Here is a 17969-nt window from a genome sequence, read left to right as displayed (position 1 = left end):
ACCCAGCACACAAAGATCAGCCACTCTGACGGCACCCAAGACAGCTGCAGCCCGGCCTCCAGGGTAGCAGAGAGGAGGCGGAGGAGGGTGACAGAGGGTTCCATAGCTCTTCCCTGGGTGTGACGGCGCCTTGGCAAGGCCATGGCAGTCAGTTGAGGGCAGGATATGGTGTGTGAAGGAGCTGAGCGCCATCTGCCTGACATCCAGTCCCCACTGCTTACCAGCCAGAAGCACCACTTGCTAGCACTGCACCACCACCACCTCGGGCCAACCTTGTCCTCGCAAGCCCAGTGGTTCCATCCACCTCTTCATGCGGTCCCCTACAGACAGTGGGCCCTGGGCAAATGGCCACCTTTCTTCTCTGAAGAAAGTGGCTCTGGGACTGGGGGCCATTTTTCAGCTTTGTGGCAGCTTGTGGGCTGCATTCCCAAGGGGAGAGACTGTAGAAGGAGGGGCTATATATATAGACCAATGAGATCTATTCAGAAGCTTTGAAACCTGTTTTGTGATGGATCAAGCTGGGATGACATTTTTTTTTCCAGCAGTGCAGCTGCGAGTTGAATAAAAACAAGAGTAATTTTTTTCAGATGACGGAGCCAAAGTGTGTGTCGGGTTTTTACATGGAGGTGGGGGGACACAATATCTGCCAAATAGAAACACTTGCTTTTTAACATTTATTTTACGAATCCATACTATAAAATCGTGAATATAAAACCGGTATTATACCAAATCAGCAGTAATGTTTTTTCAAACCTCTGATATTTTATATTTGACAAAGGGTCCTGATGTGAAGCTTCGTGAATCACAATCACTAATGAAACTCGGCCTCCTCTTGATTTCTTTAAAAGCCTGCTGGGTATTTCAAAGAAATAAATGACATAATGCTGATGATAAAGAAGAAAAGAATTGTTTTTTCTCCTCCAGGTTATTGTCAACACAAATATTGCAGCCCAGGTTGTATCTATCAGACTAGAATACTTTCACGCAAGGGCTGAAAAGACACAGAAGCAGGGTAGTCTGAATGTGTCCGCAATAGGTGGGTTCAGCAAAAATGTCCTGCATGTGTGAACTTTACTTGCCTGAATACACTCTGTATTTATACAGGACAAGTATACCTTCTATTAATTGGAAGAATAAGTGAAGCTGGGAAAAGTTAATGTGTTGACTGCGACTCCCAGAATCCACAACCAGCATGAGAAGTGTGGGAGATTCTGGAGGCTGTTTTCTCCAGCAAGGAATTTGCCAAAGTTCTCCCAGAATATTATGAAACACTTAAAATTTGATCCTGCGGGTCTCTTTGAATACCTACAAAATTGATGTCAGTGTCCTTTACTTGTGAAAGCCCAACTTCAGCATGTATAGTTGAAACACCTTGAGTTCACCTCCTTACTCATGCCATGAACGCAGTGAGTAGATCGAGGTAAATTGGCATTTGCCCATTGTTTAAATTCTTTTGGCTCATTATAGTTGTGGGCCAATTTCGGTATTTAACCAGGTTTTCAACACTCCTCCTTCAAATAGACAGCATGTTTCAGGACAATCCACACCCCTTTGGTTAACCAGCCCTGCATTCTTAGACTAGCTGTCATACTAAAAGCAAACAAAAATAGTCTCCGGCTGAAGAAAAATTGTATAAACTGACTGCAGGTCACCAACAGCAATTAAACACTTGGCATTTTAAATATGTAATAAAAAAAATTCTGGATCTGTTACATTTCAGTGTTTAGTATCGGGATCAGAGCATGCTGGCATTGTTTTGCCTGATGGTCTCACTTTAGTAATAGCAGTAAAAAAAGGAAAGGAAAGAAAAGAGAAGTTCCACAATTGCAAAAACCTGATGCTTTTGTTTCCAACAGATCAAATATATATGCAGTGAATGTTTGTGAGAGTTTGCATACTGAAGGAATGATCAAGTCTTCTTCTGGAAGGCAGGCGTAGGGTTGCATCTTGGTAGAAATCTAGTACAAACAAAAAAGCAAAGAGAAAGCAAAGAAGACACGTAGCAAGTCTGATCACATCACTCAAGTTCTGCTTCACCTCTACTGGTTACTTGTGTCCCGGGTCAGTTCAAGGTTTTGATGCTTACTTATAAAGCCCTCCATGGTTTGAGGCCATGGTGCTTGTGTGAGCTTTCCCCAAGGTCATCTGCCCAGTCCATCAGATCATCCAGGTGGCCACTCTGAAGGAGGCCAGAAAGTCGTCTACGAGAAATCTCAGGCCTTCTTTGTCATGACACTAACTTTCTTTAACCAGATCCCAGTGGATCTGTGCCTAGCTCAAAACAGTGCTTTTTAGAGAGGCCTTCTGTAGCAACCCGGCCAGATCCCATGACTCATGTCCTTCCTGCTACTTGGATATTACACCTCTTCTTGCTACGTATTTAATTTTTCTGTTTATTTATAATTTTATTGTTCTTGTGTTGTTTTACATGATCATGTTGTAAACTGTCCAGAATAGTGCATTGCACTAATTGGGTGGTAAACAAATTAAACAAATAAATAAAATAAATAAGAGCCCAAATTTCCTATGTTGGAGATAGATTGCTCAGGCAGAAGAACCAATGCAGATTCCATGAGTCTGTTAGAGTGGTGACTTTCAATCCTCCAGGTATTTTGAGCTCCCAGTTAATGGCCAATGGTAAGGGGATGTGGGAAACTGAAGTCAAGCCAGGAAGGGCTAGGGAGTAGAAAACATTTTAGTCTGAGTCATGAAAAATGCTGCCAATCAGTGGTCTCAAGGGACACCTGTGACAGCCATAAGATATTCCTTTGATTGAAAGACAAGGATGCTTAACTTTCTTCCCAGTCCTTGGGCATGCAGATGTTTTGGACTTCCTCCAAGATTTTGGTAAGGGTATAGGATGCCACGATCCCTCATACTGTAGTCTCAACTCTAACTCTCAAGAATTGACACTGAGATGGCGTCAACAGTATAGAAAGACAGCCATTCGAAATCACTTTTAACTGTCACGGCTCCATTTGTCAGAATCCTGGGATTTCTAGTTGGATGAAGTACTTGAAGTTCTCTGGTGCAGTCCAAGGGAATAACTCTTTGGCTCTGTGGCATAGAATTCCAAGTACCTCATGAAACTACAAATGCCAGGATTCTGTAGGAGGAAGCCACAGCAGTTAAAGTGGTATTCAACTGTAGCAGCTGTATAGTGTGCAGATACTCTCTGAATCCCAATATTTGAAGTACTTTTACTTGTTACACAATAAAACTAACTTATGTGCCCACTCAGCCTGGTCACACACCTTTTCATGTAGTACATGGGAGTCCCTTATACTTATTAAGAAGTATGTGCAAGAAAAGATCAAAGGGACCCATGTGGTTCTTACATAATACAATGCAAGGTTATGTGATATCTTGATTACACCACCAAAAATAATACAAGTTGCTAGCTTTTGTGGATCAAAATCTACTTCCTCAAGCAAGCACCAGTGTCTTGTTAACAGTGCAGTCATTAGAGTCCTAGAGTCTGATATCCAATCAACAGCTACCTGAGCTGTAGTTTGAAACCACACCTCTAATGCAGCCTGTGCATTTTCTAATGTACAGTATCTCTAAGAAACAAGCCTGGCACCACCATCTGCCATGAACTTTTGGGAATCTAATTTCTCTGCACTGATACAGTAAAAGTTTCATCTACTCAGGCACTGTTGTGCAAGAAAAGATGACTCAAGAAAGGATGACAAGTTGAATGATGAATTTCTTAGGCTTGAGAAGGATAAGGTCAAAGTTTCAGAAGTATTTCAATGTAGCTCTTGTGGTTTATTTTCTTTGGGAATGTGTTCATCAGGAATTTGTTTATATAGTAACACTAAGCAATTGGAGGAGGGAGGCATGACATGATCAGCCATATCACCTGTATATAAGGGAGGCAATATTTGCTATGCACATGGTAGATGATCATGCAAGTAGACACCAATTAAAAACAAACTAACATCACAGCCTTCAAGGAACTAGAAAGTAAGCAACAACTCTGGAAAATAAGTGTTTCTGTGTATGCTTTAAGAAAGTGATTCATCAATGGGTTGTTGTTAGCCCCCCCCAACTGCATCTTGTTAACTTTAAATAAATGTAGTAATTCTGTGACTTATCACTTTTCTGTTCCTTTACAAAAATCGTTTAAAGATGAAAAATAACCCTGAAAGAATTTTAGTCTCTAAAGAGTAATAAGAAAATTTAGGAGGAATTGTTACTTGTGACACAGTAAAACTACTAATATAGTCGGCTATTATTTTCAAAAGATTGTTCAGTATGCCCACATATGTAACATCCAATAACTGATGTGGTATAGGTGACATTGTTTTGCAAATGTGTTTTTTCCAAACCCTGCAGAGAATATTTTGTATGCTATCAAGTCTCTTCCAACATACATGACCCATTCTAGGGATTTCTAGGTAGAGAGTACTCAGTAGCAGTTTACCCTTCCCTTCTTCTGGGGGGCACCCTGGATTGCGCAACTTGCCCAAGGCTACACAGGCTGGCTCTTCTGGGAGGCACGGTGGGCAACTGGATTTCCAACTTATGGCCTGCAGCCATGTATGTACCTAACTCTTTGGGCTATTCAGCCAGCTGTTGAGAATACACTTTACAATTAAGCTACATGATTTGTTCAAGAGGCACTGCAAAGTTGTCCCAGCATTTTGGGTGTGAATTAGTATTTTGGACTTTTAATCCTTTTAATTGTTGATTTTTTCCCTGCAAAAACTTAATTTCAAAATTGTTCTTCACCTATTTCAATGATAAATATTAATTTGATCCTATTTACTGCATATCTAGATATATTGCAAAGCTTCATTGAGCAATTTTAATAAAATCAGGACAATGATAAGGTTCCATGGCAGGAAATCCTAACAAGATAAAAAGTCTAAGATGGGTGGGAGTTTCTTTGAAAGATAACTCTAAAGGCACAAATACAAACAATTCCAATGAGGAAAAAAATGTGGGAGACAGCAGAAAAGACCAATCCGACTTTACAAAAAGCTCAGAGAGGACCTGAAAACAAGAAAAGGACACATATAGGAAGCGGAAGGAAGATCAAGTGAAAAATTGCAAGGATGCCATTAGGAAGGCAAAAGCCGAGAATGAGCTGAGGTTAGCAAGGGAAAGGAAAAGCAACAACAAAAACATTCTTCAAGTATGAGCATAGCAAATGACACAGGAAAGAAACGGGCCAGTAATGCTCTTGGATGCAGTTTAAGGGCCCTCGAGATTTGAACTTTAAATCCTGGAGGATGGGTGTGGTGTCAGATGATTGGAGATGACGTTGTCCCTATCTTAAAAAGAAGAAAAAAAGGGGGAGGGGACCAGGGAACTATAGACCAGTGAACTTGACATACATCTCAGGGAATATTCTAGAGTGGTCGCTCTGCAGGGACCTTGAAAACAATGCAGTAATAACTATAAGCCAACATGGATTTCTTAAGAACAAATCCTGCCAGACTAATCTTATCTCATTTTTTGATCCAGTAACCTCCCTGGTAGGTTACATTTCCCCTATGAGGAAAGACTGAAAGAACTGGGCATTTTTAGCCTTGAGAATAGAAAAAGGGGGGGGGAGAGGATAAGATAGCACTTTTTGAACAGTTCAAAGTTTACCATATAGAGGAAAGGCAGGGTCTCTTATTGATTGTCCTGGCGTGCCAGGCATGTAATAATGGGCTCAAGTTACCAGATTTTGATTGAATGTCAGTAAAAACATGTTAAATCAGTATAACCATTCCTTTGTGAGGTGGTGAGTGCTCCAATACTGGAAACATTCAACAGAAATTTAGTCAACCATGTTAGATCTGCTTTGATATGGATGTCTGCATTGAGCAGTAGGTTAGATTTTATAACCTTATTAGACCCCTTCCAACTCCAATAAATTTTTTCTTCTCAGTAAAATTGGCCTGTTCCATTAAATAACATCAGTCAAGGGTTTAATTTAATGAATGGCCTACAATTTATATTTATATTCATTGTTTTATTGGACTGTAATGAGCTGCAATTACCATTTTTAACTGAGATATATTAATGGTTCCATTCAATAAAATATTCAATGACATATTCCATTTTGGTGTGATAAATAAATAGTAAAAATATTAGTAAAAATTCTGTTTTAATATTTATAATGTATTGTTGTGTTAATTATACTATTAATTTACACTCTACGCTAACTTGGGACCTAAGCTGGCAAAAAGACAATCAATCAATCAAATAAACATGTCTGTTCAAATTGACACCCTCAGCACATGTGATAAATAACTGCTCTATCCCCTCAAATTTTTAGGACAGATCAAATGCCCCCCAAAAGGTTATTATATTAAAAATACCATTTAATTATGAAATTTAATGGTATAAAATTATTTTTTAATTATGAAAAAATGTAGAGATGTGAAGTTAGCAAATTGGGCCACAGATTGAAACATTTTTCCTCCATATTGGGTGTTGTGAGCCCCGTTTTCTCTTGCCCTTTGCATTTGGGCCTAATTCCATTACAATTATGAACCAATGTATAAATCATCACAATTCAGTTTCCTTCTCTGCTATTCTTCACAAGCAGATGAAGACCTTTCTCTTCAGGCAGGCTTTACCTTAGTGAGATTGGCTAGTGGAGGTTTTAAAGCAAGCTGGTTTGAATTTTTGCGTCTAAATTTGTTTTAGTAGTGATTTACAGTACCTAACGTGCTAAATAAAATGTTATTAAGTTGTTTAATATTTGAATAAATCACTGTTCTTAACTTTACTATTGTGTTCAAATGATGTAAACAATATTGGATCCTTTCTTAGGAGAAAGGTGGGATAAAACTACAGTATTTTAAATAAATAGATTATTTTTGACACATCTGCCAACTTCTTGAGTTGCTAACCCATAGCTGACATCCGCCAACTTGACCCATCAACCTGCCCAGCACAGTAAGTGATCAGAATTACTGGGAGTTGTAGTCCACAATATCTGGAGGAAACCAGGAGTGTGAAGCAGCCTAGTTTGTTCATTAAGCAAATCATTTGTAAGAATTCAAACTTGGAAAGATAACTGCTAACTGATGTAAGATCTAGGCAACTGATAAAGTTAACTGATATAGTATCTTGGCAATGTGTACGACTCTAGATATTTGAATCACCTTTTATCAAACTGAAACCATTGTTAATGATGTTCTTAGTGCCAATCAATCTGTACTATCTATAGCCAACTTTTGATGGAAACCAGCAGAGCCAGTTTTTTACCAGCTTGATCCTGGAGAAAAGATTGCATAGCTAATCACGATGTGTGGTTAATTGTTATTCAGTGAAGAGAGTATGGGGAACCAGCAGAGACAAATTACAAATTACACCATGCATGATCTGATGTATAAGCCATACAATCTCATTCCCAGCATTCATAGTTAAATATGACCACAACCACACCTTTCTGTAGGACAGTCACTTTGATTCACAAGGAAAGTGATTGCTGTTTTTAAGTATGGCCACACCCTTGCTTTTCCAGGAGCATGACCCAAGCAGAAGTTGGACTAGATCCAGATGTCTGGAAGAGACAGAGAGCACTAAAGAACCAGAACAACCAGGCTCTTGAGCAAGTGATGGCCAACTACATTCCCCCAGCTCACTGACGATAAAGAAGCTACTTACCTGTAACTCTGGTTCTTCGAGTGGTCTCTGTGAATTCACACTAATGGGTTAATCTGCACTCGAGCACAGCAGTTTCAGAAACTTTCACAGCTTTAAGCACTTAGTGCTGGACCTCCCCTACACCAGCTATATAACTTCGCCCCTGGCACTAATGCCTCAGTTCTAAGGAACTGACCACCGCTGACCAGCATGCTATGGCACATGTGATGGATAGTGTGGAGGAGGGCGGGACGTGTGAATTCACAGAGGACCACTTGAAGAACCAGAGTTACAGATAAGTAACTTCTTTTTCTCCTTCGTGGCCTCTGTGAATACACACTAATGGGTGACTGGCAAGCTGACTAGCCAGGAGGAGGGCCATCATGAAAGTGCAGATGCCAGGACAGCTCGAACTACCACAGCCTCAGCCTTCAGCCGAACATCCAGGCGGTAGAGCGGTAGAGATGAGGATAGGTGGAGTGGCACACGTGGCAGCCATCCGCGATGTCCACTCCATGGAGAAAGGCTGTAGAGGATGCCACAGCTGTAGTAGAGTGAGATCTAACTAACTTTGGAAGATGAGTCTCTGCCAAATCATAGGGAAGATGGGTGGTCTTGACTAACCATCTAGAGATGGTCTGAGAGGAAGCCGATGCTTCGAAGGAGGAGCCAGCAAAGGTGACAAAGAGATGCTGCGAGGTATGAAAAGTGGTCGTACTATGCACATAATGCAACAGAGCATGCTTCATGTCTAGAGCATCCAGAGCTATCTCAAGCAGTGAAGATGGCATGGGAAAGAAGACAGGAAGGACAGCTGGCTGGTTCAGATGGAAGGCAGAAAGTACCTTAGGCAAGAAGGTAAGGCCTGGCCATAAGGTTACTTTACAGAAAGGAGAACCCTCTCTTAGTGTAGCCAGTCCTCCAGTCCTGCAAGCCAAGGTTATTGCCAGGAGAAAGGTAGCAAGCAGAGTGATGCTGACACCAAGAGCTTGAAGGGAGGCCTCATAAGCCACCAAAGAATTGATTGGAGAGACCACTGAGATGTTAGTGGTCTATAGGAAGGGAACATATTCTCCAGGCCTCAGAGAAACAGCTTGCATTGAGAACGGGCCAGTCCCAGGCAATACAGGTGAAGGAGAAACTGAAGGAATGCATCTAGAGACATTGGCCTAGTAGGCAAATGTCATCTTGATGCAAAGTGACAAAACGCCTACCCATTATAGGAGTAGGTCAAAGTGGTAGAAGGTTTGCAAGCATGATTGAGCATGTCTGTTACAGTCAGGGAAGACTCCATGTGGACAGGTAGGGGGACTCTAGGTCCAGATGAAATATCTAATCCTCATCCCGAGGAAGCAGATGAGGGACCAGGTGCAGCCTGATGTATTCTGCAGCTCAGGGAGCAGGATCAAAGACCATGGCTAGCGAAGCAACCAAGTATGACATTTGCACACTCATGGTGGACACAAACAACAGTCCTTTGAAGAAGGGGGAAAGGTGGAAACATGTAAAGGAGGCCCTGTGATCAATTCATCAGGAAGGCGTCCCCTAGGGAGTCGCGGCCGATGCCAGCTCGGGAGCCAAACATGGCACACTTCTTGTTTAATCAGGATGCAAAACGTCTATGTCTGGAGTCCCCCATCGATGACAGAGGCAACAAAAGGTGGCATCGTCGAAAGCCTGCTCGTGAGAGCAGAACCGTAGTCTGCTGAGAAGGACTGCCACAGAGTCATTTCTGCCTGAAAAAGTGTTGATGGTGTGACTGGATGCATGAAAACAAGCATCCAACCAACTCTCTGGATGTAACATGTGAATAACAGAGTCCAAGAAAGCCGTATGGAATCTACATAGGGTAACAGAAGAATTCAGACCACCAAAATCAAGGATGGGCCAGAGGCCTCCATCTTTTTTTGGGGGGGTGGCCATAACGTGGCCTATGACGGAGAGTACCCAAGTATTAAACATGAAGGAACACCAATCAGAAAGACGATGGGTCAGATGGCCTGACTGGTCAACAACAGAGAAGTCAGGTGCAGTAAAGAGACCGCTTGGCTTTGTGGTCCTGCCTGCAGATCTGTTGGTCAGGGTGCTGCCTGTCCACATGTCTAGGGGGTGGTGGCTGGTAACTTTGGGGCTGAGGCCTTTGACGTTCCCGGTATGCCCTAGGCTAGTAGGAGCATCACCAGGTACTTGCGGTTGTTACACCGCAAATGACTGGGCTGCCTTCTGGAGCCTGGGCAGGATATCAAGAATGACATCAGTCTTCTGACTGGAAGCCATGCACCAACAAACGGCAGATCCTTGACCTGTCAGTTGTTTGGATGCTGGTTTGAGGCATGTCGAGCAGCAATGTGCTTGTGACGCACCAGCCTCATTGCCTCCTAGTGACATGGGAGGCCTTAACTGTAAAGGTGCACAGGAGGTACCCACAGAATTGGCAATGCCAAATTCAGTAAGTGGTGATGATAAGCATCCATGGCAGAGGAGTAATTGGCTTCACGGCAGCCAGAAAATAAAAACGTCAACCAAAGAACTTATATGTTAACAGTAAAGGAGGGTGACTAAGTGCGGCAACTGGTAAGGGAGTAGGAAGATTGGCTGGAAGTCTTCCTCCCCTTCTGACTCTTGTGAGTCCCAGCTGAATAAGGTAAGTCCTTCAGACGATTAGGGGTGGTGGTGGCAGCAGAAAAGTGGAGGAAAAGGCTTATAGCTCCTGTACCAGATAAAAGGGACTGGTCCTGCATGAACTTGTTGGTGTGATAGGACCCTCCTGAGGAAAATTACTCGGGTCTACCTGACAGTAGCAGGGTTTTAGGGTTGACTCCTATGAGTCCTTTCCTTATGAGCCTATGCAGGCACCAGCAGCTGAGGCGGGACTGCAGGCTACTTTGTGAACAAGCCCATTGATAAAGAGGGCTGTTTTGTGCCAAATTATGAGCCACCAAGCAAGTGCTGCCCCAGACAGGAATATCACTGATTAACAGGGCTAGCAGTGGGAGCTGCAGCCCCCCTCTTTTTTAAAGGCAAAGCTAGGGCTGCCAAATGTTGCCTGAAAGCTCTTGCTCTGGCACTTAGCTGATTTTGGAAAAAGCAGCTGTGTGAACAAGCCCATTGATAAATGAGGGCTGTTTTATGCCAAACCACCCAAAGGCGTCACCCCAGTCAGGCATATCACTGACAGGTGGGGCTGGCAGAGGGAGCTGAAGGGAGCCCATTCTATGTCCAAAGGCAAAACCAAGGCTTGCCGTATGTTGCTGGAACATCTACAGCCTTGGTGTGCAGCTTTCTCCGGAATTAGTAGCCGTATGAACGAGCCCACAAAGGAGGGCTGTTCTGCACCAACCTCACACAGAGGCTTTTACCTTATGTCAGGAGAATCACTGACAGGTGGGGAAAGCAGCCGGTGCTGCAGGAGGCCCTTTCTTCCACAAGGGCAGGGCTGCAGACGCCCAAGTCACTGCAGGTTAAACAGCTGTATGAACAAGCCCCTTGATGCAAGAGGGCTGTTTCATAAGAACTTCCACAGAGGCTTTACGCCAGTCAGGAGAATCACTGACAGGCGGGGACAGTGGACGGTGCTGCAGGGGCCCCTTTCTTCTTCCAAGGGTAACCCTGGGGCTACTACAGGTGCCCAACTTACTGCAGACTTGACAGATGTATGAACAAGCCCCCTGATGCAAGTGGGCTATTCCACACCAACCTCACACAGAGGCTTTTACCCCATGTCAGGAGAATCACTAACGGCGGCCAGAGCTGTAGGTGGCCCTTTCTTCTCTCAAGGGCAAAGCTCAGAAGCTATCCTCTTCTTTTGATAGAAAGAGGAAGATTGCAAACATGTGGAAAGCTGTTGCTCTTAAGCCTGGGGGTAACCTTGCTAAGGTAAGAGAGACCTTATGTCTTTAAGAGAAAAAGCCCTGAGGCTCTAAAGCCAGCTTTGTAAAGCCTTCACAAAGAAGAGCTAATGAGGGCTAGTACTTTCCCCCCCAGGCAGAAGAAACAACTTGTTACAGAAGAAAGAACAAGGTCAAAGAAAGGAATAGAATTGTTTTTACTTGCAAAGTTTCAAATGAAGCTGCTGCTACAGCAGCGGTTGAAAAAAGAACTGAGGCACTAGTGTCAGGGGCGGAATTATATAGCTGGTGTAGGGGAGGTCCCAGCACTAAGTGCTTAAAGCTGTGAAAGTTTCCTAAAATACTCTGCTCAAGTGCAGATTAACCCATTAGTGTGTATTCACAGAGGCCATGAAGGAGAAATATATATAGGCAAATACAAACTAAAAACAACAACAAAGAAATGAAAGAATAAACAAAAAAGACAAACACATGATGGCACCTGAAAGACTGTTTTATTTTATTGTGAGCGTCTGTGGACAAGTCTGCTTCCTCAGAAATAATAAGGGAGAGATATAACATGGCAAAAATGTATATATGTCAGCAAAAAATAGAGATCATGGTTGGTTGGTTGGTGAGAAAGTCAACAGATATTTTATTTTTATCTATAATGCTTGCACAGACTAACACAACTACCTTTTCTACAACTCTGACTAATTGACTATATATATGTTCTCATGCTTACTTGGGATTATAGACTGCTTTGGTGAAGATAAAACTTCCCTCAGCCTTGACTTATATCCAAACACCGAGACCATGTGGGTGCCGTATAAGTCTTCTTGCAAGTTTAAATCCTTGACTTGGAATGTGGGTGTTTTTCATAGGCTGGAACAGGGATGTCCCTCACTCCATAAATGGGCCTTTCCAGCCAAGCCACTCTTGCTTGGCACTGCATATATCTTTGGTTGTATAGCTGAAATTCTGATGTGTTCCTGCTTAAGGACATCAGAGAATTTAGTTTGGTCCACATTTGGAAATGAACTGACATAATTCTCACTTCAGGGATTAAGACATGCATTGGTATCAGTGTCATTTTGCTTTGATCTTTTTGCAATTCAGTTCTGGACTTTAAAATTTAATGATGAGAAAATGCATATTTCAGTGGAAATCTGTAAATTTTACATATCAGTTTTCCTGCAGGTCTAATAAAATCCACAGAGAATAATGGGACAAAATAGACAATTAAGTACACATCACACAGAATCAGAACCTAGAACTGTTGCTTTTTTGGACAACAATTGCCAGAATCCAGAGTTTCACATTTCAAATGTCACTGACATGAAGAAATGTGAAACTTTGGAAATAAATTGTTGCTTCCATATTCCCCCCCCCCCACACACACACACACATTTTACATTTCTTGATTGTGGCTGCTGGTGTTTTAAAATATCTCAGAACAAATTATGTAGTAAATGTGATCAAGATACATTTCACCTCAGGTTTTGGGGAATTTTTTTTGCTGAGTTTTTAAAAAGGGGTTTTGTCTGTACATGTGTGACCTGGAGAAAATTTCAAAAAAATAAATAAATCAGAAAGGTGTGAAAATAAGGAAACAAAAACCTCATGACACATTTTCGGGTAGTTCTATTCTTAAGACATTCCATGTCAATATTTAACCTTTTTAAAAGAAAAGAAAAGAAAACACCACCAAGAAAACTTAGATCAGGTAGTTCCATTATGTCAACAGTTACAGATATATCAGTTCTAAAAGAAATGAATGCTGGTGTTTGTGTGTTTGTGTCTGTGTCTGTGTGTGTGTGTGTGTGTGTGTATGTGTGTGTTTAAGTGCAAGCACTTACAAGCCTACTATGGATTCATTTAAGACAGAGAGATTATCTATCTACAAATTCATATGCCCTGAGATTTTAAGCACACGTACTTAGAAGCCCGTTGAGATGCATGTGAGCATTTTTGGGTAATACTGAGGAAAGCATCAAACAAATGTGCTGTCACTTCTACATTTATCTTAAGATACTCTAAAATGTTTGTAGAGAGTTGTATGGAGGTCCAGGTTGCAGAAGCAGATAAATATGGCGGCTTATGGCTACCACATGATCCCAGACATCGATTCCAGACTTTTCTAAGCCCTGGTTGAGTGACAGTAATTTTGGCACATGAAGCAAGCTTTGCCCAATATGTTTGTCCTTGCCCTTCTGTAGCAAATGATGATGATGATGTCCCATCAAGTCAGTTCTGTCTTAGGGTGACCCTTTCCAGGATTTTCCAGGTAGAGAATACTCAGAAGTAGTTTTCCATTCCCTTCTTCTGGGGGCTGGGTCTACTCACAGGAGGCACAGGGAAGGAATCAAACTCCCATCCTCTGGCTCTACAGCCAGATACCTAAACCACAGAGTTATCCAACCGGCTACATAGCAGAAAATGATATATAGAATTGTTTATGTACTGAGTTATTTTGCAATAATCAAAATCAGCTGCCAGAGCTGACTATCTCACTCAGCCTAATGATATAAGGACAGCTGTTATGTTTCTACACAAACTAGAAGATGTCCTAGAAAGTTCTGGAACACCATAGACATTTCTAGACATCCCTGAAATTTCTAGCACACAGAGGATTCTGCAGATATCTGTAAAGCTCTCCGTGCTAGAAATTTATTAGTAAAGGGGAGTACTGAGACATGAGATCAATATGGCCTGAGAAACTATCTAGTGAAAAAACAGATTGTTAAGCAATTCATTACATCAGTATTTAAAACTAGGGATCACAATACCTCAGTCTTGTATACAACTTATTGCTTGATAACTGAGATGTTATCTCATCATGTCACTGCTAGATTCTTGTTAGGCTTAGTACCACATTTTTTTGTCCCTTCCAGTTTCCTGTTGTGCACTGGTGGCAGCGAAAAATGGAGATTAAAAGATCTGATAATTCTTTGTCCCCCCCCCCCTCTTATAAATTGTGCTTTCTCAACTTGGTCAGCTTAACTTGGTCATGGAGATGTGCATGAATTTAATAATGCAGAAAACCATTTGGGATACTTGGAAGGCCTTTTGGTCCTGAAAGGAAGGAAATAAGGGAGCCCGGATTTAGAAGGTACAAACTGGAACAAGAAATCATGGTGGGTATTAAGAAGATGTGGTCAAGAAGGAGGCTTTCTCTTGTTTTAAACTCTAATGTTTTATAAATGAATATATTACAATCCTTTGGTATATTGCAAAGCTCTGAAATGAATTTAGAGGAAAAAAACAATGAAACATGCCAGAACCTGCATGCATTATCCTTTTCAATAATTGGTATATGTCCTATGTTGCATGCCGTCAAGTCAGAACTGACTTAAAGCTCCCCTAATAGGGATTTCAAGATAGGGAAGCCATTTAAGGATTGTTCTTACCAGTTCCACTCTTTCAGTGAGTTTCCATGGCTGAGCAGGGATTAAAATCTGGGGTTCCTGGGGCCTAGCCCCTCACTCTATCCACTTCAATGCACTGGGTACCACAAATGTCCTCTAGGGATCCATAGACTTCCCATTTAATCCATACTGCCAATATTTATTCCATGTCCTTTTAAGAACTGTCTAACAGGATAATGCTCTGGTGTTCTTAAAGGGGCTAACAACTAACAATAGGTCATACATGAGATCCTCTTTCAGGACTTCAAGAGGTCTTCTTTATCATCATCTTCGTCATCGTCTTCTTCTTGGACAATGAATATAATCACATGCTGAAGCCATCCATAACTGAACTCAGAGCATCATTCTACCACTGCTCAGCTCCATTCTTCTGGGGCTCAGAGCATTGCCGTACCACTGCTTTTAATTGATAGCTTCAGAAGGCCCTTATATAATTCATCTTAAAAAGCATTTTCTAAGATCTGCTGCAAAGCTTTGAAGCAGAAGTACGTATTCTGGGGGCCAGTGGGTTTCTTGGAGTATAACATTGACCATGGGAGCTGGGATCTATGGGAGCTGTCTGGCCCTTTTCCTTCTCCACTGATACTGCTGAACTGGGTCCTTCTTTGGAGACTGTGTACATGATTTACTAACTTCAAAAACTAGCGTATTGTCTGCTCAAATACGTTGTAAGCACAAGGTGGTCAATGAAATCCAGCATTGAATACACCTTGTCAATAGTAGATTTCACAGTCTAAAAATATTTCGTGACCTTTTATTTTTAATTCCAGCTTTCAAATTAGTCATACGTGTTTTGCAGGGATAATTAGACTGGATATTTGGCTTTGCATGCATCACTTCAGGTGGGTGCCACAAAGCAGCCAGAGCTTAACAGCACTGGGAGTTCTTACTCTATTGAGCTTCAGAGTGGGAGGATCTCACAAAAATTGCCCTTTATCCTTGGGTGCAAGTCCTACATCTCCCATTCCCAAATGGATAGTTCTAGTTAAGCTACATTTTTTCCATGGGGAGGGCAGTGTAAATTCTCACTGGTTCTCCTATTTCAAAGGATATTGTAGGTTGAAACCTATAAGCTGATATCAGCCTCTGAATTTTTGCAGTTCAGAACTGTAATGTTGGTTGGTTGGTTGGTTGGTTGGTTGGTTGGTTGGTTGGTTGGTTGGTTGGTTGGTTGGTTGGTTGGTTGGTTGGTTGGTTGGTTGGTTGGTTGGTTGGTTGGTTGGTTGGTTGGTTCATTAATTGATTGATCTTATATGGCATATAATGCTATTCTATTATCTATGCATAGTCCCAGAAAATGATGGTGGCAGACGGCATCAAAGTGCATCAATGAATAAATAAAGTATAATGGGTTTTGTTTGTTTGTTTAAAATCTGCACATTGAAAGTTGTTTTCAAAATATGGAGTGAATGCTGATATTTTTCTAGATGGCACCATGGAGATGCACATGACATCCTCATACTCCTTACTGTTTTCTTTACAGCAACTCACCTTTCTTCCCCAAATACTGTACCCCATGAAAAGCCTGCAAGTTGAACATCAATTTTCTCTTTCTTTTAAAAGGTGGTGCTACACGAATAACCCTGACAGCTTGCACAGCCGTTCTCAGTCTTGAAAACTACATGGAAAGTGAACATTCTCTAAACACAATACAGTACTAGGATATTAGAATTCCAAGATGTTAACAATGTCTTAAAATCAGGAATCCACTGTCCAATAGTTTTTCTTTGACAAAGAGTTCCACTCCTGGATCTCTTCCCCAGCCATTGAACTTTCAGTTGTAGAAGTTCATGGAGCAACAAAAAAGAATGGCTGCCCATATTATGGTTAATAGTTCTTTTTTCTGTTTTAAATGTTTATTATTCAGTTTCATTTGTTCATTTAATGTAATACACTTGATTATACCATGTTTGTTTTTGTTATTGTTATTGCCTGCGAACCACCTAGAGTGACCATTGGTCAGATGGGTGGTATAAAAAGCAAATGAATAAATAACTAATAAATAAATTATTACAAACCTTTGCATTTAGCATAACGGTGCAACCTCTGTTTCCAGATCATGAAGTCTTCTCTAGTCTTATCTATGAAGCAGATCTGGTGGTCAGGAAACCATCCTAAGAGAAAGGAAAACTTCAAATTTTGAGGTTACACTCTCCAAGGGTAGGTGAGGCTCGTCAGCCATGGAAGGCAGCCCATCTAGGAGAAGGAAAACTCTGATTTCAAACCTCCAGTGCCCTGTGACTATATCCACTCATAGAAACGGCTTCAGGATCTATGGGAGCTGTGGAGTCCCAGAGGCAGTTCGTGTCATTCTGCCAACTCCTGCGATGTTGCTGGAACCAGTTGTATTGGCTCTTGCCTTTCCATTGGACCATTTCAACAACGTGGAGGGGGGGATCTGCTGCTTGGGTAACAGCCTATCCTCCATATTACTTTACCCAGGCTTCATGTTCTGGAGAGGACACTCCTCGATACAGAGCACGTTACCATGGTCTCTTGAGACGGAAGGATGCCTATGATGACTCTCCAAGAATAAACGAGGAACACTGGGGGGAAATGGAAGAAAGAAAGGGAGGCTTTGTGTCTCGGAGTGATGTCTCACTCAACTCCTGTGAGAGTGGAAAGAGGAAGATATTTACTATTGGCCTTTGGGCTCATTTCCAATACTAAAAACTATCTAAATAAGCTATTAGTGCAGCTAATTCCTCTGATCTGATGATCACAGTTACTGGTATTTTTATTGGAATGATGACCTAAATAGCACGCGTGGTTTGTTTCTGTATTTAATTAACACTGGAAATGTTTGCTCATATTGTTATTATTGGGTGAGATACTTGTGGCCCCAGTACTAATGAAATAGCATGTTAATAAGTGAAAGGGTGACCTTAAACTTTGGGATGGGTTGAGCAACTTGTGGATCTCTGATATTGTTCAGTTGCAACTTCCTGTCATCCTTGTGCTGTTTAAGGCTGGTGAGTATTGCAGGCCCACAATATACAGAGGGCGACAAGTTGCTTATTCCCACTTTAAGAAGTAGTATTAGAAGACTCTCCCCTTTGGGGGGGGGGAGCAAAGGCCACCATGCTAAAACAAGCCTGCACAAAAGGTGTGCTGAATT

The sequence above is a fragment of the Pogona vitticeps genome, chromosome 4, assembly GCF_051106095.1.
Source record: "Pogona vitticeps strain Pit_001003342236 chromosome 4, PviZW2.1, whole genome shotgun sequence".
Lineage (NCBI taxonomy): Eukaryota > Metazoa > Chordata > Lepidosauria > Squamata > Agamidae > Pogona > Pogona vitticeps.
The sequence above is the reverse complement of the archived record's forward strand: the minus strand, read 5'-3'. Positions refer to the sequence as shown.